Source organism: Octopus sinensis, linkage group LG25, assembly GCF_006345805.1.
Source record: "Octopus sinensis linkage group LG25, ASM634580v1, whole genome shotgun sequence".
Classification (NCBI taxonomy): Eukaryota; Metazoa; Mollusca; class Cephalopoda; order Octopoda; family Octopodidae; genus Octopus; species Octopus sinensis.
Window position 1 is genome coordinate 11426840 of NC_043021.1, and position 17738 is coordinate 11444577.

General features: G+C 40.3%; 1 protein-coding gene across 1 annotated transcript in view; it reads right to left on the bottom strand.

Annotated features, from left to right (window-relative positions):
- The window catches only part of LOC115224552 (serine-rich adhesin for platelets-like), a 77163-nt gene extending 63814 nt beyond the window's left edge, over nt 1-13349 (bottom strand). Inside the window, exon 1 of the mRNA XM_036513268.1 lies at nt 13214-13349. The gene's annotated coding sequence lies outside the window, so the exon portion shown is untranslated. The remainder of the gene's footprint in view (nt 1-13213) is intronic.
- Between the last annotated feature and the right edge of the window lie 4389 nt (nt 13350-17738).

A 17738-nucleotide genomic window follows, 5' to 3' on the forward strand; every position in this document is an offset into this window, starting at 1 on the left:
CGTCGTATATATGTATTTATATATGTGCGTGTGTGTGTTTGTGTGTCTGAGTTTGTCCCCCCTAGTATTGCTTGACAACCGATGCTGGTGTGTTTATGTCCCCGTCACTTAGCGGTTCGGCAAAAGAGACCGATAGAATAAGTACTGGGCTTACAAAAGAATAAGTCCCAGGGTCGAGTTGCTCGACTAAAGGCGGTGCTCCAGCATGGCCGCAGTCAAATGACTGAAACAAGTAAAAGAGTAAAAGTTAAAATTATGATGTTGACCATCTAACATCATCATCGTGAAATACAATTTTCACCGATACAAACCATCACCGTTCTCTTTAGATTTTGCATTTTTGTATTTTTTACCTAAAATTCTGGAGTTTAATAAATTTAACTATGTTAAGCACCATCCATTTATGTCCGTTGCCAGCCTCGCCTGGCCCCCGTGCCAGTGACACGTAAAAGCACCATCCGTTCGTGGCCGTTTGCCAGCTCTGTCTGGCCCCCGTGTCGGTGGCACGTAAAAGCACCATACGTTCGTGTCCGATGCCAGCCTCGCCTGGCCCCCCCCCCCCCGTGCCGGTGACACATAAAAGCACCATCCGTTTCGTGGCCGTTTGCCAGCTCTGTCTGGCACCTGTGCGGGTGGCATGTAAAAAGCACCCACTACACTCACGGAGTTGTTGGCGTTAGGAAGGGCATCCAGCCGTAGAAACACTGCCAGATCTGACTGGGCCTGATGAAGCCTTCCGGCTTCACAGACCCCAGTTGAACCATCCAACCCATGCTAGCATGGAAAACGGATGCTAAATGATGATGATGATGATGATGAATTCAATACAGATAATGGGACAAGTTTTTGGGAAAGGAGTGTACAGTTGGAATTTTTTTGCCATTGATCATTTGTTGGTGTCAGACAAAGCAGAAAATACATCCGTATGCAAAGAGTCGTGTTTCTCTATGTTTATAATGGATGAATGAAATTTTGCTGAGAAATAGGGGGAGAGAGAGAGAGAGAGAGGGGTGGGGAGAGAATGGGAAGATGGGAGAGAAAGAGAATGAGTGAGAATGAGAGGGGGAGAGAGGGGAGAGATACAGAAGGAGAATGAGAGAGAATGGGTAAGAGAGCAGGGGAGAGACAGAGAGGGAGAATGAGAGAGGGGGAGAGACACAGAAGGAGAATGAGAGAGAATGAGTGAGAATATGAGAGAGAGAGCAGGAGAGAGACAGAGAGGGAGAATGAGAGAGAGGGAGAGATACAGAAGGAGAATGAGAGAGAATGAGGGAGAATGAGAGAGAATGAGTGAGAATGTGAGAGAGAGAGAGCATGGGAGAGACAGAGAGGCAGAATGAGAGAGGGGGAGAGAGGGAGAGATACAAAAGGAGAATGAGAGAGAGAGAGCAGGGGAGAGACAGATAGGGGAGAATGAGAGAGGGGGAGAGAGGGAGAGATACAGAAGGAGAATGAGTGAGAAAGCGCAGGGGAGAGACAAAGAGGGAGAATGAGAGAGAGAGAATGAGTTGAATGAGAAGAAAGAGAGCGAGAATGGGAAAGAGAGAAAAAGGGAGAGCAGTTATAATCAGGATTGGATGGCATTTTATTATAAAAAGCCGGATCTAAATTACGATTATGATGATGATGATGATGATTCACATAATGTGAATAAGTTCTTAATTCTTCCACTCGAATTTCCTTCCTTTCTTCTCTCACATAAAGAAAAAAAAACTGGTTTTTCTCACTGATTCTTGAGCCAGAATAAAGAAGTTTTCAATAAGTCACTCGACTTGCTAGAAATAGCAGCCACATTTCCTACAAATCACTTCCCACCATTTCTATTTTTTTAAAATGGTGTTTGGGCGGTGGTGGTGAGGTGATCCAATAAGGGTGAAAAATTGAATATTAATTTGATTAATATCAATTTAAAACCAGTGGTCTAGCATATTGAAAAGTCTGAAGTTTCAGAAAAAATTATATTACATACATATAGGCGCAGGAGTGGCTGTGTGGTAAGTAGCTTGCTTACGAACCACATGGTTTCAGGTTCAGTCCCACTGCGTGGCACCTTGGGCAAGTGTCTTCTACTATAGCCTCAGGCTGACCAAAGCCTTGTGAGTGGATTTGGTAGACGGAAACTGAAAGAAGCCCGTCGTATATATGTATATGTATATATACGTGTGTTTGTGTGTGTCTGTGTTTGTCCCCCCAACATCACTTGACAACCGATTTGTGTGTTTACGTCCCCGTAACTTAGCGGTTCGACAAAAAGAGACCGATAGATTAAGTACTAGGCTTACAAAGAATAAGTCCTGGGGTAGATTTGTTCGACTAAAGGTGGTGCTCCAGCATGGCCACAGTCACATGACTGAAACAAGTAAAAGAGTAAAAGAGTAAAGAGTATAAGAGGGATGACCTGTAAGTGGACATCCATTATGCTAGAAGAAGATCCGCTATGGTCTTACCATTCCTTTGTTAGTGGTAAGACCATAGATCTTCTAGCATAATGGATGTCCACTTACAGTTCATCCCTCTTATATAATAGTTTCACTTTAATAGTTTCAGTATTAAAGTGAAAGCATCTGACATTACAATACAGAGATGTTTTTGTTTCACTTTTGACACGCAATACTGAAATAGTGGAGAAGATATGATATTGCTGTAGGCTCGCACTAAGCAAGAAGCTCTTCACAGTTGTTGGACCAAAATGAAGTACCAAAAACCTTCCCTAAATTCAAGCTCTTCAAAAAGAAGGTTATGGTGACTGTTTGGTGATGAACTGCTGAACTCATCCACTATAACTTCTTAAAATCCAGGCAAACCATTACTGCAGAAACATATTGCAATGAAATTGCAAAAATGAGTGAAAAACTGCTACTCCACTGTCCCAGACTAATTTTTAAAAAAGAGGGTCAAACATTCATCAAAACAATGCTTGACCACACATTTCCCTAATGACACTCCAGAAGCTGAGGGAAACTTGGCTACGAACTTCTTCCTGACTCAGCTTATTCCCCAGACCTTTCTCCTGCTGACTACCAATTTTTCAAGCACCTTCATGGCTTCCTGTAGCGGAGTTCAAAAGTCAAACCGATGCTGAAAGTGTGTTCAAAGAGTTCATCAGCTCCAGAACTCCAGATTTTTATGTTACCAGAATAAACAAACTTGTAACTTGTTGGTGAAAATGTGTTGATTGTAACGGTACTTACTTTGATGAATAAAATTTCCATATTGTTGAAATGTATTGTGATGAATTTTATGTTTCAAAACGTTGCTTACCTTTTACTCTGCCTGATATTTTGGAGGTGTGTGTTTGTGTGTTGGGAGTTTAATTCTCTCCAGCATGACTTTGAATCTAATTGTGCCATTAATCATTTGACTTTCAGATTAGCCTGTCAAATTTAATCCTTATTTATTCACATTGTCTTGTAGCTTATCTTGTAGCTTCAACATTTCAATGTTGTGACTGTTGACTTTTAGAACAAAATTGTAGGGTAGGTGTGAGGGACCAGATCTAGCTGGTTTGAACATTAAATAGGGCCACATAAGACTGGTTTGAATAAGAAACAAGCAGAGTATTTGGGCCTCATAAAGCTGGTTTGAGCATAAAACAGGTATAATATTTGGGCCACATACAGCCAGTTTAAATGCAAAAGGGTGGGTCAAAGGCTAGTTTTTTTGCAGTGGTCAGCTAGCATTTGTTAAGCAGATGAAATGAAATGGACAGGATGGTTGTAAAGGTACTTTTAGATCATTATTGACTTTATCATCATTATCGCTACTATTGTTCATTGAACATCACAAATACCATAACCATCATCATTATCATCAATAACAATAATTTTTTCTAATTTGGGCACGTGGCCAGCAATTTTGAGGGAACAATTCTGCCATCTTGCAGCTGTTTTCAGTAATAATAGTAGAAAGTACACGAGGTATATATAACAGGTGTTCTTAACCGGTTTTCTTTTTACCTATGGATCCCTATTTGATTGCTATTTTATTCTGGTGGACTCCCATAGCCATTCAATGTTTAAAAACTTAATTTAAACCCTAACCCTAAATTTATAGAATGTTATTACCTCCGCCTTAGCGAAGGTATTGTTTTCAGTTGTGTTTGTTTGTTTGTTTGTCCATGGACAAGATATCTCAAGAACTACTGGATGGATTCTGATGAAACTTTCAGGAATGTTTAGCCTCATGACTGGCATGAACTGATTAGATTTGGTACTGGACAGGGATTCTGGATTATTTTTCCGGTTTTTTTTTACTTAATTTTTGAGAGCAGTCGGATTCATTTTTAGCATTCTCGTTTGTGAGAGCAGTCGAGTTTATTTCAGATATTCTCATTTTAAACATCATGCAGGTGATATGTAAAAACACCATTTGAGCGTGGCTATTACCAGTACTGCCTGACTGGCCCTCGTGCCGGTGGCACGTAAAAGCACTCACTATGCTCTTGGAGTGATTGGCGTTAGGAAGGGCATCCAGCTGTAGAAACTCTGCCAGATCAGACTAGAGCCTGGTGCGGCCATCTGGCTCACCAGTTCCCAGTCAAACTGACCAACCCATACTAGCATGGAAAGCAGATGTTAACCAATGATGATGATCATCATCATCCGTCGCAGGTGAGCTGCAAGATGCAGGAGGAAAGAGTGAGAGAAAGTTATGGCGAAAGAGTCAGCAGAAGTTCGCCATTACCTTCTGCCGGAGCCGTATGGAGCTAAGGTGTTTTGCTCATAAACACACACATCACCCGGTCTGAGATTCAAACGCGATCCCTCGACCGTGAGTCCGCTGCTCTAACCACTAGGCCATGTGCCTCCTTGTTCGTTAATGTTTTTACACAATAATTTGTGTAGGTTGAACTATGCAAAATGCTGGAGAAAGAAATCTTGCTGTTTCTTGCAATACAGACCAATATATACAACTAAAGCAAATACTGATGTGGATCCCTAATTTAATATTCTGTTGTGTGGACCCGCAAACATCTGATGTGGAGCCTCAGGGGCCAAATGGACCCTGGATGAGAACCACTGGTATACAATAGAACGAAGACGGGAAGTAGGCATAATATACAATAGTAAAAAGAAAGAGAAAAGAAGGACGATGGTGATGTGGTGTGTGTGTGTGTCTGTATTTATCTCTTTAACTGGTACAAATCAATAAATGGCATAAACATTGGTGAGAAAACAAAATAGTACTTTCAGAGTAAAACATCTGGTAATGTTTACTCTGCCCGAGTTACACAGACACTCCCTTGTTACTCTTAGAGTCAGTAATCCAGAGAATCAATGTGAATAAACAAGCTTTACATTTGACAAAGTCATCTGAATGCTAAAGCATTAACCCTTTCATTACTGTATTTATTTTGAGATGTTCTGAGTTTCTTTCAATTAATTTTAACCCTTTAGCATTTAAACCGGCCATATCCGGCCAAAAGTATTCTGCCTGTTTTATGTTCAAACTGGCCAGATCTGGCCTCTCACACCAACCCTACAATATCGTTTTAAAAATTAACAGCTACCTCATCAAAATCTCAATGCTATAAGATAAGGCATGATTAGTTCAAAACAATGTGGATAAAAAAGGATTAATTTTGGCAGAATAATGCGAACACTAAAGGGTTAAATATAACAAAGAATTTAGTAAAATAACTTCATTATCATTCAGTTGGTGTTAGAAACATAAATTATGACTAAGGTTTGGTGAAAGAGTTTAATTCAAAACTTATGAAAACAAGACATTTGTACTCAGAGCCAGAGACGGTTTCAGCCGGGTTGGCAACAAAAGGGTTAAACTGAAAAACATCAATACATGTCAAAGTGACAAAGAAACGAGGAAGGTACGAGGTGGTCATGAGATGTGCTAAAAACAACAGCTAAATCGCCCTTATATCACACACAGGTCTAGGGACAGTATAGAAATGGCTGATGATGATGATGATGATAGTAACAACAATGACCATGATGAGGTGATGTGATAAATCATGATAATAATGTTGATAACGATGGTGTCCTAATGATAGCCTTGTTGATTAATGATGATGACAATAACAATAATTATGATATTTATGATCTACATTTACAATGACAAGGAGAGGAAAAGAGCCTACCTTTGCTAGAAACAAAAAAATTATTCTTCTGTAAGAGACAAACTTTTGATAATTGGAATGTGTACAGAAAGGTGTGCAAATCAATGAGGTATTGTCACACCTGTATCAAGGTGTGGTGATGATTGTGCCATTTCACAATAAAATCACATATATGACATCACACCTTGAATTGTTAAAGAATGAATGGCTGTGCGGTAAGTAGCTTGCTAACCAACCACATGGTTCCCGGTTCAGTCCCACTGCGTGGCATCTTGGGCAAGTGTCTTCTGCTATAGCCTCGGGCCGACCAAAGCCTTGTGAGTGGATTTGGTAGACGGAAACTGAAAGAAGCCTGTCGTATATATGTATATGTATGTGTGTGTATATGTTTGTGTGTCTGTGTTTGTCCCTCTAACATTGCTTGACAACCGATGCTGGTGTGTTTACGTCCCCGTCACTTAGCGGTTCAGCAAAAGAGACCGATAGAATAAGTACTGGGCTTACAAAGAATAAGTCCTGGGGTCGATTTGCTCGCCTAAAGGCGGTGCTCCAGCATGGCCGCAGTCAAATGACTGAAACAAGTAAAAGAAAAAGAAAGAAAGAAAAAGAATATATATGTATAGGCATAGGTGTGGCCGTGTAATAAGAAGCTTCCCTCTCAACAACCTGATACCTTGGGCAAGTGTCGTTTACAATTACTTCAGGCCAATCAATGTTTTGTGATTGGGTTTGATAGACAGAAACTGGAAGATGCCCATCATATATGCGTGTGCTTGTGTGTGTGTGTGTGTGTGTGTGTGTGTGCATGTGCATTTGTCTAATACTGTTAAGCAACAGGTGTTGGTGTGTTTACTTCCCTGTAACTTAGCAGTAAGCAAAAGACACTGATTAAGTACCCAGCTTAAAAAAAAGGAGGTCAATTTATTTGACCAAAAATTCAAGGTGATGCTCCAGCATGACCAGGGTCTAATAACTGAAACGAATATAAGGACATATATATATATATATATATATATATATATATATATAAGCGTGACCGACCAGGCAATCAGATTTGTTACACATCGCTGGTCACAATGCGCTTCGCATTGTTTTAGCCTTCAAATGATGCCACCCCGCTGGCTAAGCGAGCAGGCCAATATATATATATATATATATATATATATATATATCGCGTGACCGACCAGGCAATCAGATGTGTTACACATCGCTGGTCACAATGCGCTTCACATTGTTTTAGCCTTCAAATGATGCCACCCCGCTGGCTAAGCGAGCAGGCCATATCATATATATATATATATATATATATATATATATATAGGAGAGTTTACGGAAAAATAGGTGGTGACAAAAATAGGTGGTGTAGAAAACAAACAGATGTATTAGTATAACACTCAGGAATAGAAAAAGTCTTTTAACATTTCGAGCCTATGCTCTTCTACAGAAAGGGACACAGAAAAAACAAGGAGAGAAGAAAAATGTGTGTAGAGGCTACTGATCTATCATGCCGACTGCCGGACAGAAGGGTCACACAGGAGAGCGAAGAAGTAGGGAAGATAACAAAGTAAAGATGACCCCCACAACGAAGGTGTGTGTGTGTGTATAAGAGAGTATGTGTGTGTGTGTGTGTGAAAGAGTGCTGGTGGTCTTGACGTGTGTTTGTGTAGGTGTGAAAATGTGGCGATGGGAATTGGTCAGTGCTGGTGTGTGGGTGGTGTGTTGTGATATGATGTGTAGTGTGGTGTGATGTTGTTGGGAGGTGGGGGAGGCGAGAGTGGGGAAGCATGGGTGGGGTTTGGGTTAGGCTGAGGGTTGGGGTGGAGTTGGTGTATGTGGGTATATATATAATTCTTTACTACCCACAAGGGGCTAGACATAGAGGGGACAAACATTCACAGACAAGGGGATTAAGTCGATTACATCGACACCAGTGCATAACTGGTACTTATATAATCGACCCCAAAAGGATGAAAGGTAAAGTTGACCTCAGCGGAATTTGAACTCAGAATGTAGCGGCAGACAAAATACCTATTTCTTTACCACCCACAAGGGGCTAAACACAGAGAGGACAAACAAGGACAGACAAACGGATTAAGTCGATTATATTGACCCCAGTGCGTAACTGGTACTTATTTAATCGACACCAAAAGAATGAAAGGCAAAGTTGACCTCGGCGGAATTTGAACTCAGAACGTAACGGCAGACGAAATACCGTTAAGCATTTCGCCCTGCGTGATAACGAATATATATATATATATATATATATATATATATATATACACATACATATAAATACAGTAGAACTTTGCAGTACAAGTGCCCCAACGTAGAAGTAATTTGCTCTATGAGCTGAGACGCGAGTGAATTATTGATTTGTAAAACGAGTAAATTGTAAGATGAGCTTGGTCATGGAACAAATTAAACTTGTACTGCGAGGTACCACTGTGTATGTATGTATGTGTGTGTATATATATATATATTATATATATATATATATATATATTAATATATATATATATATATATATATATTCTTTATTTGTTTCAGTCATTTGACTGTGGCCATGCTGGAGCACTGCCTTTAATGAACAAATCAATCCCAGTACTTATTCTTTGTAAGCTTAGTACTTATCCCATCGGCCTCTTTTGCCAAACCACTAAGTGATGGTTTGGGAACAAACACAGACACACAAACATATATGTATGATGTATGTGTATATATATATATATATATATATATATACATATGTATGTATGTATGTATGTATGTGTGTGTGTGTGTACATAGAATAGGCTTCTTTTGGTTTCTGTCTACGAAATCTATTCACAAGGCTTTGGTGGCCCGGGGGTATAGTAGAAGACACTTGCCCAAGGTGCCACACAGTGGGACTGAATCCTAAACCATGTGTTTGGTGAGCAGGCTACTTACCACACAGCCACTCCAGCACCTACGTCGAAGCCGGTGCCATATATATGTGTATATATATATATATATATGCATGTGTGTGTATATATATATATATATATATATATGTTGCAAACCCCACTCCCAAGCCTCTCATATTTCTCTCCCTCGTATGCTAGTCACCTCAATCGTGCCCACTCACCCTGTCCAACCCTCTAAATCACCTATTCTCATCCCCTACATTGTCCCTTGCCTGTCCCAACACATCTTTACCATAATTACTCTCACTATCACTCTCTTTATCTTACTCTCCAACTCACTCTCCCTTTTTTTTTTTTTCCAAAAGGGTTATCCATATATCGCACTGAGGCTATAGAAGACACTTGCCCAAGGTAATACACAGTGGGACAGAACCCAGAACCATGTGGTTGGGACGCGGTTGGGATCCACTCACAAGGCTTTGGTTGGCCCGAGGCTATACTAGAAGACATATACCCAAAGTGCTACACAGTGGAACTGAACCCAGAATCATGCGATTAGGAAGCAAGCTTCTTACCACACAGCCACACTTGTGATTATAAGTAAAAAAATAAAAGTGGAAACAACGTGGAATTATGCTTAAAGGGTTTTTTGCTGTTCCCGCCACCCTTAATTTACTCTCTTTTACTTGTTTCAGTCATTTGACTGCGGCTATGCTGGAGCACCGCCTTTAGTCGAGCAAATCGACCCCGGGACTTATTCTTTGTAAGCCCAGTACTTATTCTATCGGTCTCTTTTTTTGCCGAACCACTAAGTGACGGGGATGTAAACACACCAGCATCGGTTGTCAAGCAATGCTAAGGGGACAAACACAGACACACACACACACATATATATATATATATATATATATACGACAGGCTTCTTTCAGTTTCCGTCTACCAAATCCACTCACAAGGCATTGGTCGGCCCGGGGCTATAGCAGAAGACACTTGCCCAAGATGCCACGCAGTGGGACTGAACCCGGAACCATGTGGTTGGTTAGCAAGCTACTTACCACACAGCCACTCCTGCGCCTAATTGATTGGGATAATTATTAAAATTTTTGTTACATTAAGTGACTTTCATAAAATACTACCGGTTTCGATGTGTGCGTGTCTATCTTATCAGATATTAAAAAATTCCAAGTCAAAGTTTAGGTAATAAAAAATGAAAAATTGGAATTTAAAACAGTTTGTTCTGGAGACCGCACATGGACTTAAATAGGTGTGACACACGAACAACTTGATTTGACATTAAAAATTCTATACAAAATGAGTAATATATATATATATATATGTGTGTGTGTATGTATGTGTGTGTGTGTATATATATATATATATATATATATATATATAAATGAACATGTACATAAAGAAAACAGGTGTCTCTGTAGTAAACTAACAAACACATTTTTACATAGGGTGTGTCATAGCATATACCTGTGTTTCCATAACAACCAGCAACAAACGTCATTGATGAAGAAAACCTCACGACTTTTACATGTGTGTGTGTGTGTGTGTGTGTGTGTGTGTGTGCGCGCGCGCACGTGCAGGCAGATGGTTATGTGGTAGGAAGTTTGGTTCTCAACCACGTGGTTCTAGGTTCAGCCTCACTTCGTGGCACCTTGGGTTTAGCTTCAGGTAGACCAAAGCCTTGTGAGTGGATTTGGTAGAAAGAAGTCGAAAGAAGCCTGTCATGTGTGTGTGTGTCCCACCGCTTGACAACCGATGTTGGTGTGTTTACATCCAAGTAACCTAGCGGTTCGTCAAAATAGTCCAATAAAATAAGTACCAGACTTTACACAAAAATAATGAATACAGAGGCTGATTCATTCAGCCAAAAACTTTTCAAGGCAGTGCCCCAGCATGGCCGCAGTCTGATAGACAGACAGACGGGCAGAAAGATAGACAGACGGGCAGAAAGATAGACAGACAGGCAGATAGATAGACAGACAGGCTGATAGATAGACAGACAGGCAGAAAGTTAGACAGACAGGCAGATGATAGACAGACGGGCAGAAAGATAGACAGATGGGTAGATAGACAGACAGGCAGATAGATAGACAGACAGGCAGAAAGATAGACAGGTAGGCTGATAGATAGACAGACAGGCAGAAAGATAGACAGACGGGTAGATAGACAGACAGGCAGAAAGATAGACAGATGGGTAGATAGACAGACAGGCAGATAGATAGACAGACAGGCAGATAGATAGACAGGCAGATAGACAGACAGGCAGATAGACAGACAGATCGATAGACAGGCAGGCAGGCAGATCGACAGACAGGCAGACAGATAGACAGACAGACAGATAGTAGATAGAACTTTATAGACGCGAAGGCAATCATCACTCTGTGACCAGCCTTAACAACCTTTTGAATATATATCTTTTACTTATTCCAGCCATCGGGCTGCGGCCATGCTGGGGCACCCCTTGAAGAACTTTTAGTCAAATGAATCGACACCAGTACTTTTATTTTCTGTAATTTTTTAAAGCCTAGTACTTATTCTATTGATCTCTTTTGCCGAACCGCTAATGTTCTGGGGACGTAAACACACCAACACCGGTTGTCAAGCTGTGGTAGGGGACAAATTGACACGCACACATATATATATATATATATTATATATATATATATATATATATATATATTGGATATATGTTATCCCATGGTGGGTTGAATTTTTCAACCCCTATCTCATTTTATAATATATATATATATATTGGATATATGTTATCCCATGGTGGGTTGAATTTTTCAACCCCTATCTCATTTTATAATATATATATATATATATATATATATATATATATATATATTATAAAATGAGATAGGGGTTGAAAAATTCAACCCACCATGGGATAACATATATCCAATATATATATATATATATATATTATATATATATATATATATACGAAAGGTTTCTTTCAGTTTCCTCCTCGGTCAGCCCAGAGCTATAGTAGATGAACACTTGCCCAAGGTGTTACGCAGTTGGACTGAACCCGGAACTATGTGTTTGAGAAGCAGTTTGTTTGTAGCTGGTTACGCACAATAATTCACTTATCGTAGAAAAGTTTATATATATATATATTCCTAGATAGTTCTTGTGTGTGTGTGTGTGTGTGTGTATACATTCACCGACATAATTGAAAACAAACTTGTTTAATAATACGTGTTTTGTTTTCTGTTTTCTATCTTCAGTTTTGAGTGTTTGTACTGCGCTATTGCTGTAATTTTATCTGATTAAAATCATATATTAGTTTTTTTTCGTTTTTGCCAAGTACTTTAAATACGAGAGGTTCCCCTCCAACACACACGCACACTGATAACTACCACTTAAGTATACTGATGTCTATACCTATACACACACACACACATATATATATATATATATATATATATATATATTATATATATATATATATATATATATAATATATACGTACATACACAAACATACTTATATAAATCAAACACAAATATATAACTAGATACACACGTACATACATATACTTACATAGACAAACATACATACACAACTTATATATACATAAATAAACACGCATACATAGACAAGCGTACTTACACACACACACACACACACACACACATATATATATATACATATATATATATTCAGCGGATCTCAGAATTAAACAGCCGAAATCTGCGATGAGGGATCAGGTTCTGACTGAAGAATGAAGGCTTTGAATGACCCGTTTGTCTTTTTGTTCGTCCCTTCGTGTATTTCACGTTATTTATTTATGTAAAGGTTTATTATATATATATATATATATATATATATATATATATATATATATACACACTCAAACATATATGAATATATTATGAAGAGATCTTGGGCCAGCAGTGTTTGGGGTCTGAAGATGCGCGCGGTAAGGCTAAAACCCTTATGAGCGAGAACCCAGGGTAACCCCATAGACCGGCCCACTTTATATTAGTAACTGCTCCGCTTCTCAGAGTGCGCTTTTCCCCCGATTTGTGTATTTCTACAAACGACATATATATACTTCTATAAAAACATACATTCATATATAATAATTATATATAAAAACAAAGTATTGACTTTAGAATATACGTGTGTGTGTATATATATATAGATATCTATATATATATATATATTTATATATAAATCACACACTCACATATGTGTGTATAGACGAAGGGAGAAAGAAGTAACGATTTACCTGTAATTGTGTTTTAACTAAACAGGTTAAAGTATTTACCGTCCCAAACCTTCTGCTCGCTTGAACTGGCGGCGGTCTTAAGAATGATAGTAAGTATTAACTTAGGTGTGGTATACAAGTTGGTGGTGGTGGTGGTGGTAGTGGTGGTGGCGGTGATAGTGGCAGGATTAGTGGAGGCGAAGGTGACGATGGTGGTGATGGTGGTGGTGGTGGTGGTAGTGATTGTTGTAGTGGGAGGAAAAAGTAATAATACTGTTGTTGTTTTTGTTGTTGTTGGCGGTGGTGGCGGCGGTGGTGGCGGCGGTGGTGGTGGTGGTGGTGATAGTCATAATGGCAGGGTTGGTGGAAATGAAGGTGGTAATACAACTTAATACAACTGTTATGGTGATGGTGGTGGAAGTAAAAAAATAACGATAATACTTGTGTCGGCGGAGTTGATTGGTGTTATTGATAGAGAGATAGAGATAAAGAGAGAGAGAGAGAGAGAGAGAGAGAGAGAGAGAGCGGCCTTGGTGGAGATGTAGTGTGTGGTTTGTAATGGTGATGGTGGTGTTGGCGGTATTGATGATGGTGGTGGTGGTCGTCGTCGTCGTCGTGGTAGTGGTCATGCTGGTGTTTCTGATGTAGTTTTGATGCAGCTGTGGTGATGGAGGCCTTGTGGTAGTTAGTGGTGGTCATATTAGTCGTAGTGCTGGTGGTGGCCGTCAATGAGACTGTAGTTATGGTAGAGATGGCGGCAGTTGTATAACGATTGTGGTGATGGTGGTGGTAATGACGATAACATGATGTTACACCGATATTAGGTAACAATGGTGGTGGGGGGGGGGCTGGAGGTGGTGGCGGCGGCGGCCGTAACGGTGGTGGTGATGGTGATCGTGGTGATAGTGGTGAAGTTGGTCAATCCTGATTCAGCATATCTATCATATGATCAAAGATATTCCAATCACAACCATTCCACGTTTGGCAGCTTTCTTTTTTTTTTTTTTTTTTAGTATATCGAGGCCGGTATGTCGACTACGAATGGACACATGAACCAATCCAATGTATGCCACCCTCCCTCTATTTTTACGATGGGGTAGGGTGGGATTTATGGATAAGGACATTTGACTTCTATTTCTAGCAGAGTGAACGACCACGTAGAGACCCAAGTCATCGACCGATTATGAAGTTGGTTTTCCCGCGAGTGAGCACCGATCGAAGGGACCGTTGATCAAAGGCAAATCTAGCCTTTCCCTTACTGCCGTTTCCCACCCTTTCCATGTGCAAGGAATACAGAACCACATTATCACACATGTGGTGCGAATCTGAGGTGGATTGGGCTAAAATTTCTAACAACATAAAGCGGCGACCACATTGTGGTTTTCTTTCCCTCGTCGATGGACGTAAAAGTTGTTATAATAATGTTGGTGACGGCGTCGTTGGCTATCACCCAATCAAGATTGCTGAACTTAGCAAAACAAACAATCTCAGGTGTCGTTGCTTGTTTGTCAAACAGCCAGGTAAGTGAATAAACTGCAGATGGAAAATAAAACGAAGAACAAAAAAACGACAGACGATACAGAAGACACTAAACGAGGCGACGGTTAAAATAACTGATGCATGGCTGAATCCATATATACACGCACGCACGCACACATACAAACACATATATACACTGAGAGAGAGAATGGGAGAGGGGGGAATTCTAGAATAGAGAAAGATGGTAGCTACGGTTACATACACACAAGAAGGGTTATAATTTATACTGAATAGTAATTGTATTCTTGTAATCCCTGTGTCAGCCTTGACCGAGTAGAGCCATGATCAAAAGACAAAGCATTCCAACCGTGACCATCACCTCTTAAAGCTTTTCTGGCACGATAGACGCGGTATCTATCTATCTATATAAATGTATAGCTACATGTGGTAAGAAGCTTTCTTCCTAACCACATGGTTCCAGGTTCAGTCCCACTGCGTGGCACCTTGGCAAGTGTCTTCTAGTATAGCCTTGAGCTGACCAAAACCTTGTGAGTAGATTTGATAGACGGAAACTCAAAGAAGCCCATCCTATATATATATATATATATATATACGCACGCACACACACACATGCTTGTATGTATGTATGTATGTATATATATATACACACATACAGTATATATGTATATGTATACACACATATACATATAAATAATATACATACATGTTAGTATGCATAACCCAGAGACCAGGTAAGCAATTACCTGCGACAACGGCGTAGCTAGAAAGCGCCACCCAAGACAGGCTGCCCTCTCCCTCACCAACTCCCCCTTTTCTCTCGCTACACTACTCACCTGTGAAGGATTGAACCATACGCAAGCAGACTGGCAACTTTACTCGGTAAGAAAGGTGTTATTTATGGACACTCCATGTTCAGAACAGGTTCCAAGTTAAGGAACGCCCTTGACCACGTCTACAGTGTGTAGTGTGCACTAGCGGGTGCGGTAGGGACAGCCCTCCCTCGGCGGCACTTTTGGGTCTGTTGTAGGCAATATGTGTATTTTATGGGGCCCGGGGTCGGCAAACTGAAGGGCCACCCCCGGGCATGAAATTTTTTTCCCACGAGAGTTCCGGCCCCCCAATTATGAACTCATTTGCATACAGCCAATCAGAGCTCAACTATCAAACTAATTTATGAGCGCATAACAAGCGATGGGCGATAAGATAAGGTCACTTGGGTAAGGAACGACCATGCTTCTTTGCTCTTTTAATAATGCTTGTTGTTTGCTGCGTAATTATGTGTTGTTGTCTACTTTGTAAAACAGTTAGGGGAGAGGGTTGCAAGCTCATCACCCCCTACCCACATTTTTACCATATGGGGCCCTAACAAAATCCGGTAACAGATATAGATGCAAATCTATCTACCGTAAATCCTCGAGTATAATCCACATTTTTTCCCCAAAATTTAAAGGTCAAAATCCCTAGTGCGTACTATACACGAGGTTAAAAATGAAAATTATTTTCTAAGCAATGTCCGAGTCTCTATTTGCTGTCCGGCAATGTTTATTCAGAAGCATTTTGTGATGTCGGGTGCGAAAATACCTTAAGCTAAGCCTGAAAGCAATGAAGTCATAAAAGAATCATCCATAACTTGCAATAAGCAACATTTATTAAACGTTATTACTGTTATTTCTTTATTTTCTGCAAACAAAATGCACGAAAAAGCTACACGTTTGCATTATGTTATATATACAATAATAATAGAGGACGTTACCGTGTACATTTTTACAAACCAAGGGCGTTATATAGACCTCCTTGATTCAAGTTAGAGAAGGGGTGCGTATTATACACAAGGTTTAGGTTTTTCAGAGGTACAGCCCCTAAAAAATCTCCTGCGTATTATACTCAAGGGCGGACTATACTCGAGGATTTACGGTAGTTACTTGTCTCCTAAAATCAAGCATAACTTGGCGATTGGTCGACTTATAACATCATTCTTTGTCTTTAGTTTGCTTGGTAGAGTGTGTTTTACCAAGAGATTGGTTGTTTTTAACACATTCACAAACATTATGTTGGGCTTTGCGTCTAGGCATAATGTGAGGGTTGAACGGATCTGATCCTTCGTTATCCGTATGGCTGCCTCTGCATAGTTGTTTGTGTACGAGGTCAAAGTGAGCTCTGATTGGCTGTATGCAAATAAGTTCATTACTGGGATCCGGAGCTCTCGTGGAAAAAAAAAAATTTCGCGTTCTGGGCGGCACACACTCTAGCTACGCTGGTGGTAGTGTCTACACTTTTCCCAGCCTAACAACGTGTGTGCCACCTTATCTCAGCCCTAGCTTTTCGCCCCCTTCTGCCAACTCTTTAATAAGTGTATGTCTCCTTTTCCCAGCCCCACAACGTGTGTGTCCCCTTTTTCCAGCCCTACATCGTGTATATCACTTTATCCCAATCCTGATTTTTCGCCACCTTCACCCAGCTCTTCAATAAACGTGTGTGCCCTTTCCCTTGTCCTAATTTTGCAACCAGATGCAGGCGATTCTGCGTGGTAAGAAGTTTGCTTCCCAAGCACATGGTTCCGGGTTCAGTCCCATTGAGTGGCACCTTGGACAAGTATTTTCTACTATAGCCTCAGGCCAACCAAAGCCTTGTGGTAGACGGAAACTGAAAAGAAGCCCAGCGTCTCGTCTCTCTCTCTCTTTCTCTCTCTCTCTCTCTCTCTCTCTCTCTCTATATATATATATATATATATATATATATATATATATATATATACATGTATATTGTGTGTGTTTTTGTGTCTGTATTTGTCTGTATGTGTGTGTGTGTGCGTGTGTGTGTGTGTCTTTGTGTCTGTTTTTGTCCCCTGCCACCGCTTGACAACCGGTGTTGGTGTGTTTACGTCCCTGTAACTCAGTTGTTCGGCAAAAAAGACGGATAGAATAAGTATCAGACTTAAAAAGAAAAGAAAGTCCTGGGTCGATTCATTCGACTAAAAAAAAAAACCCTTCTAGGTGGTGCCCCAGTATGGCCGCAGTCAAAATGACTGAAGCAAAACATTAACTTC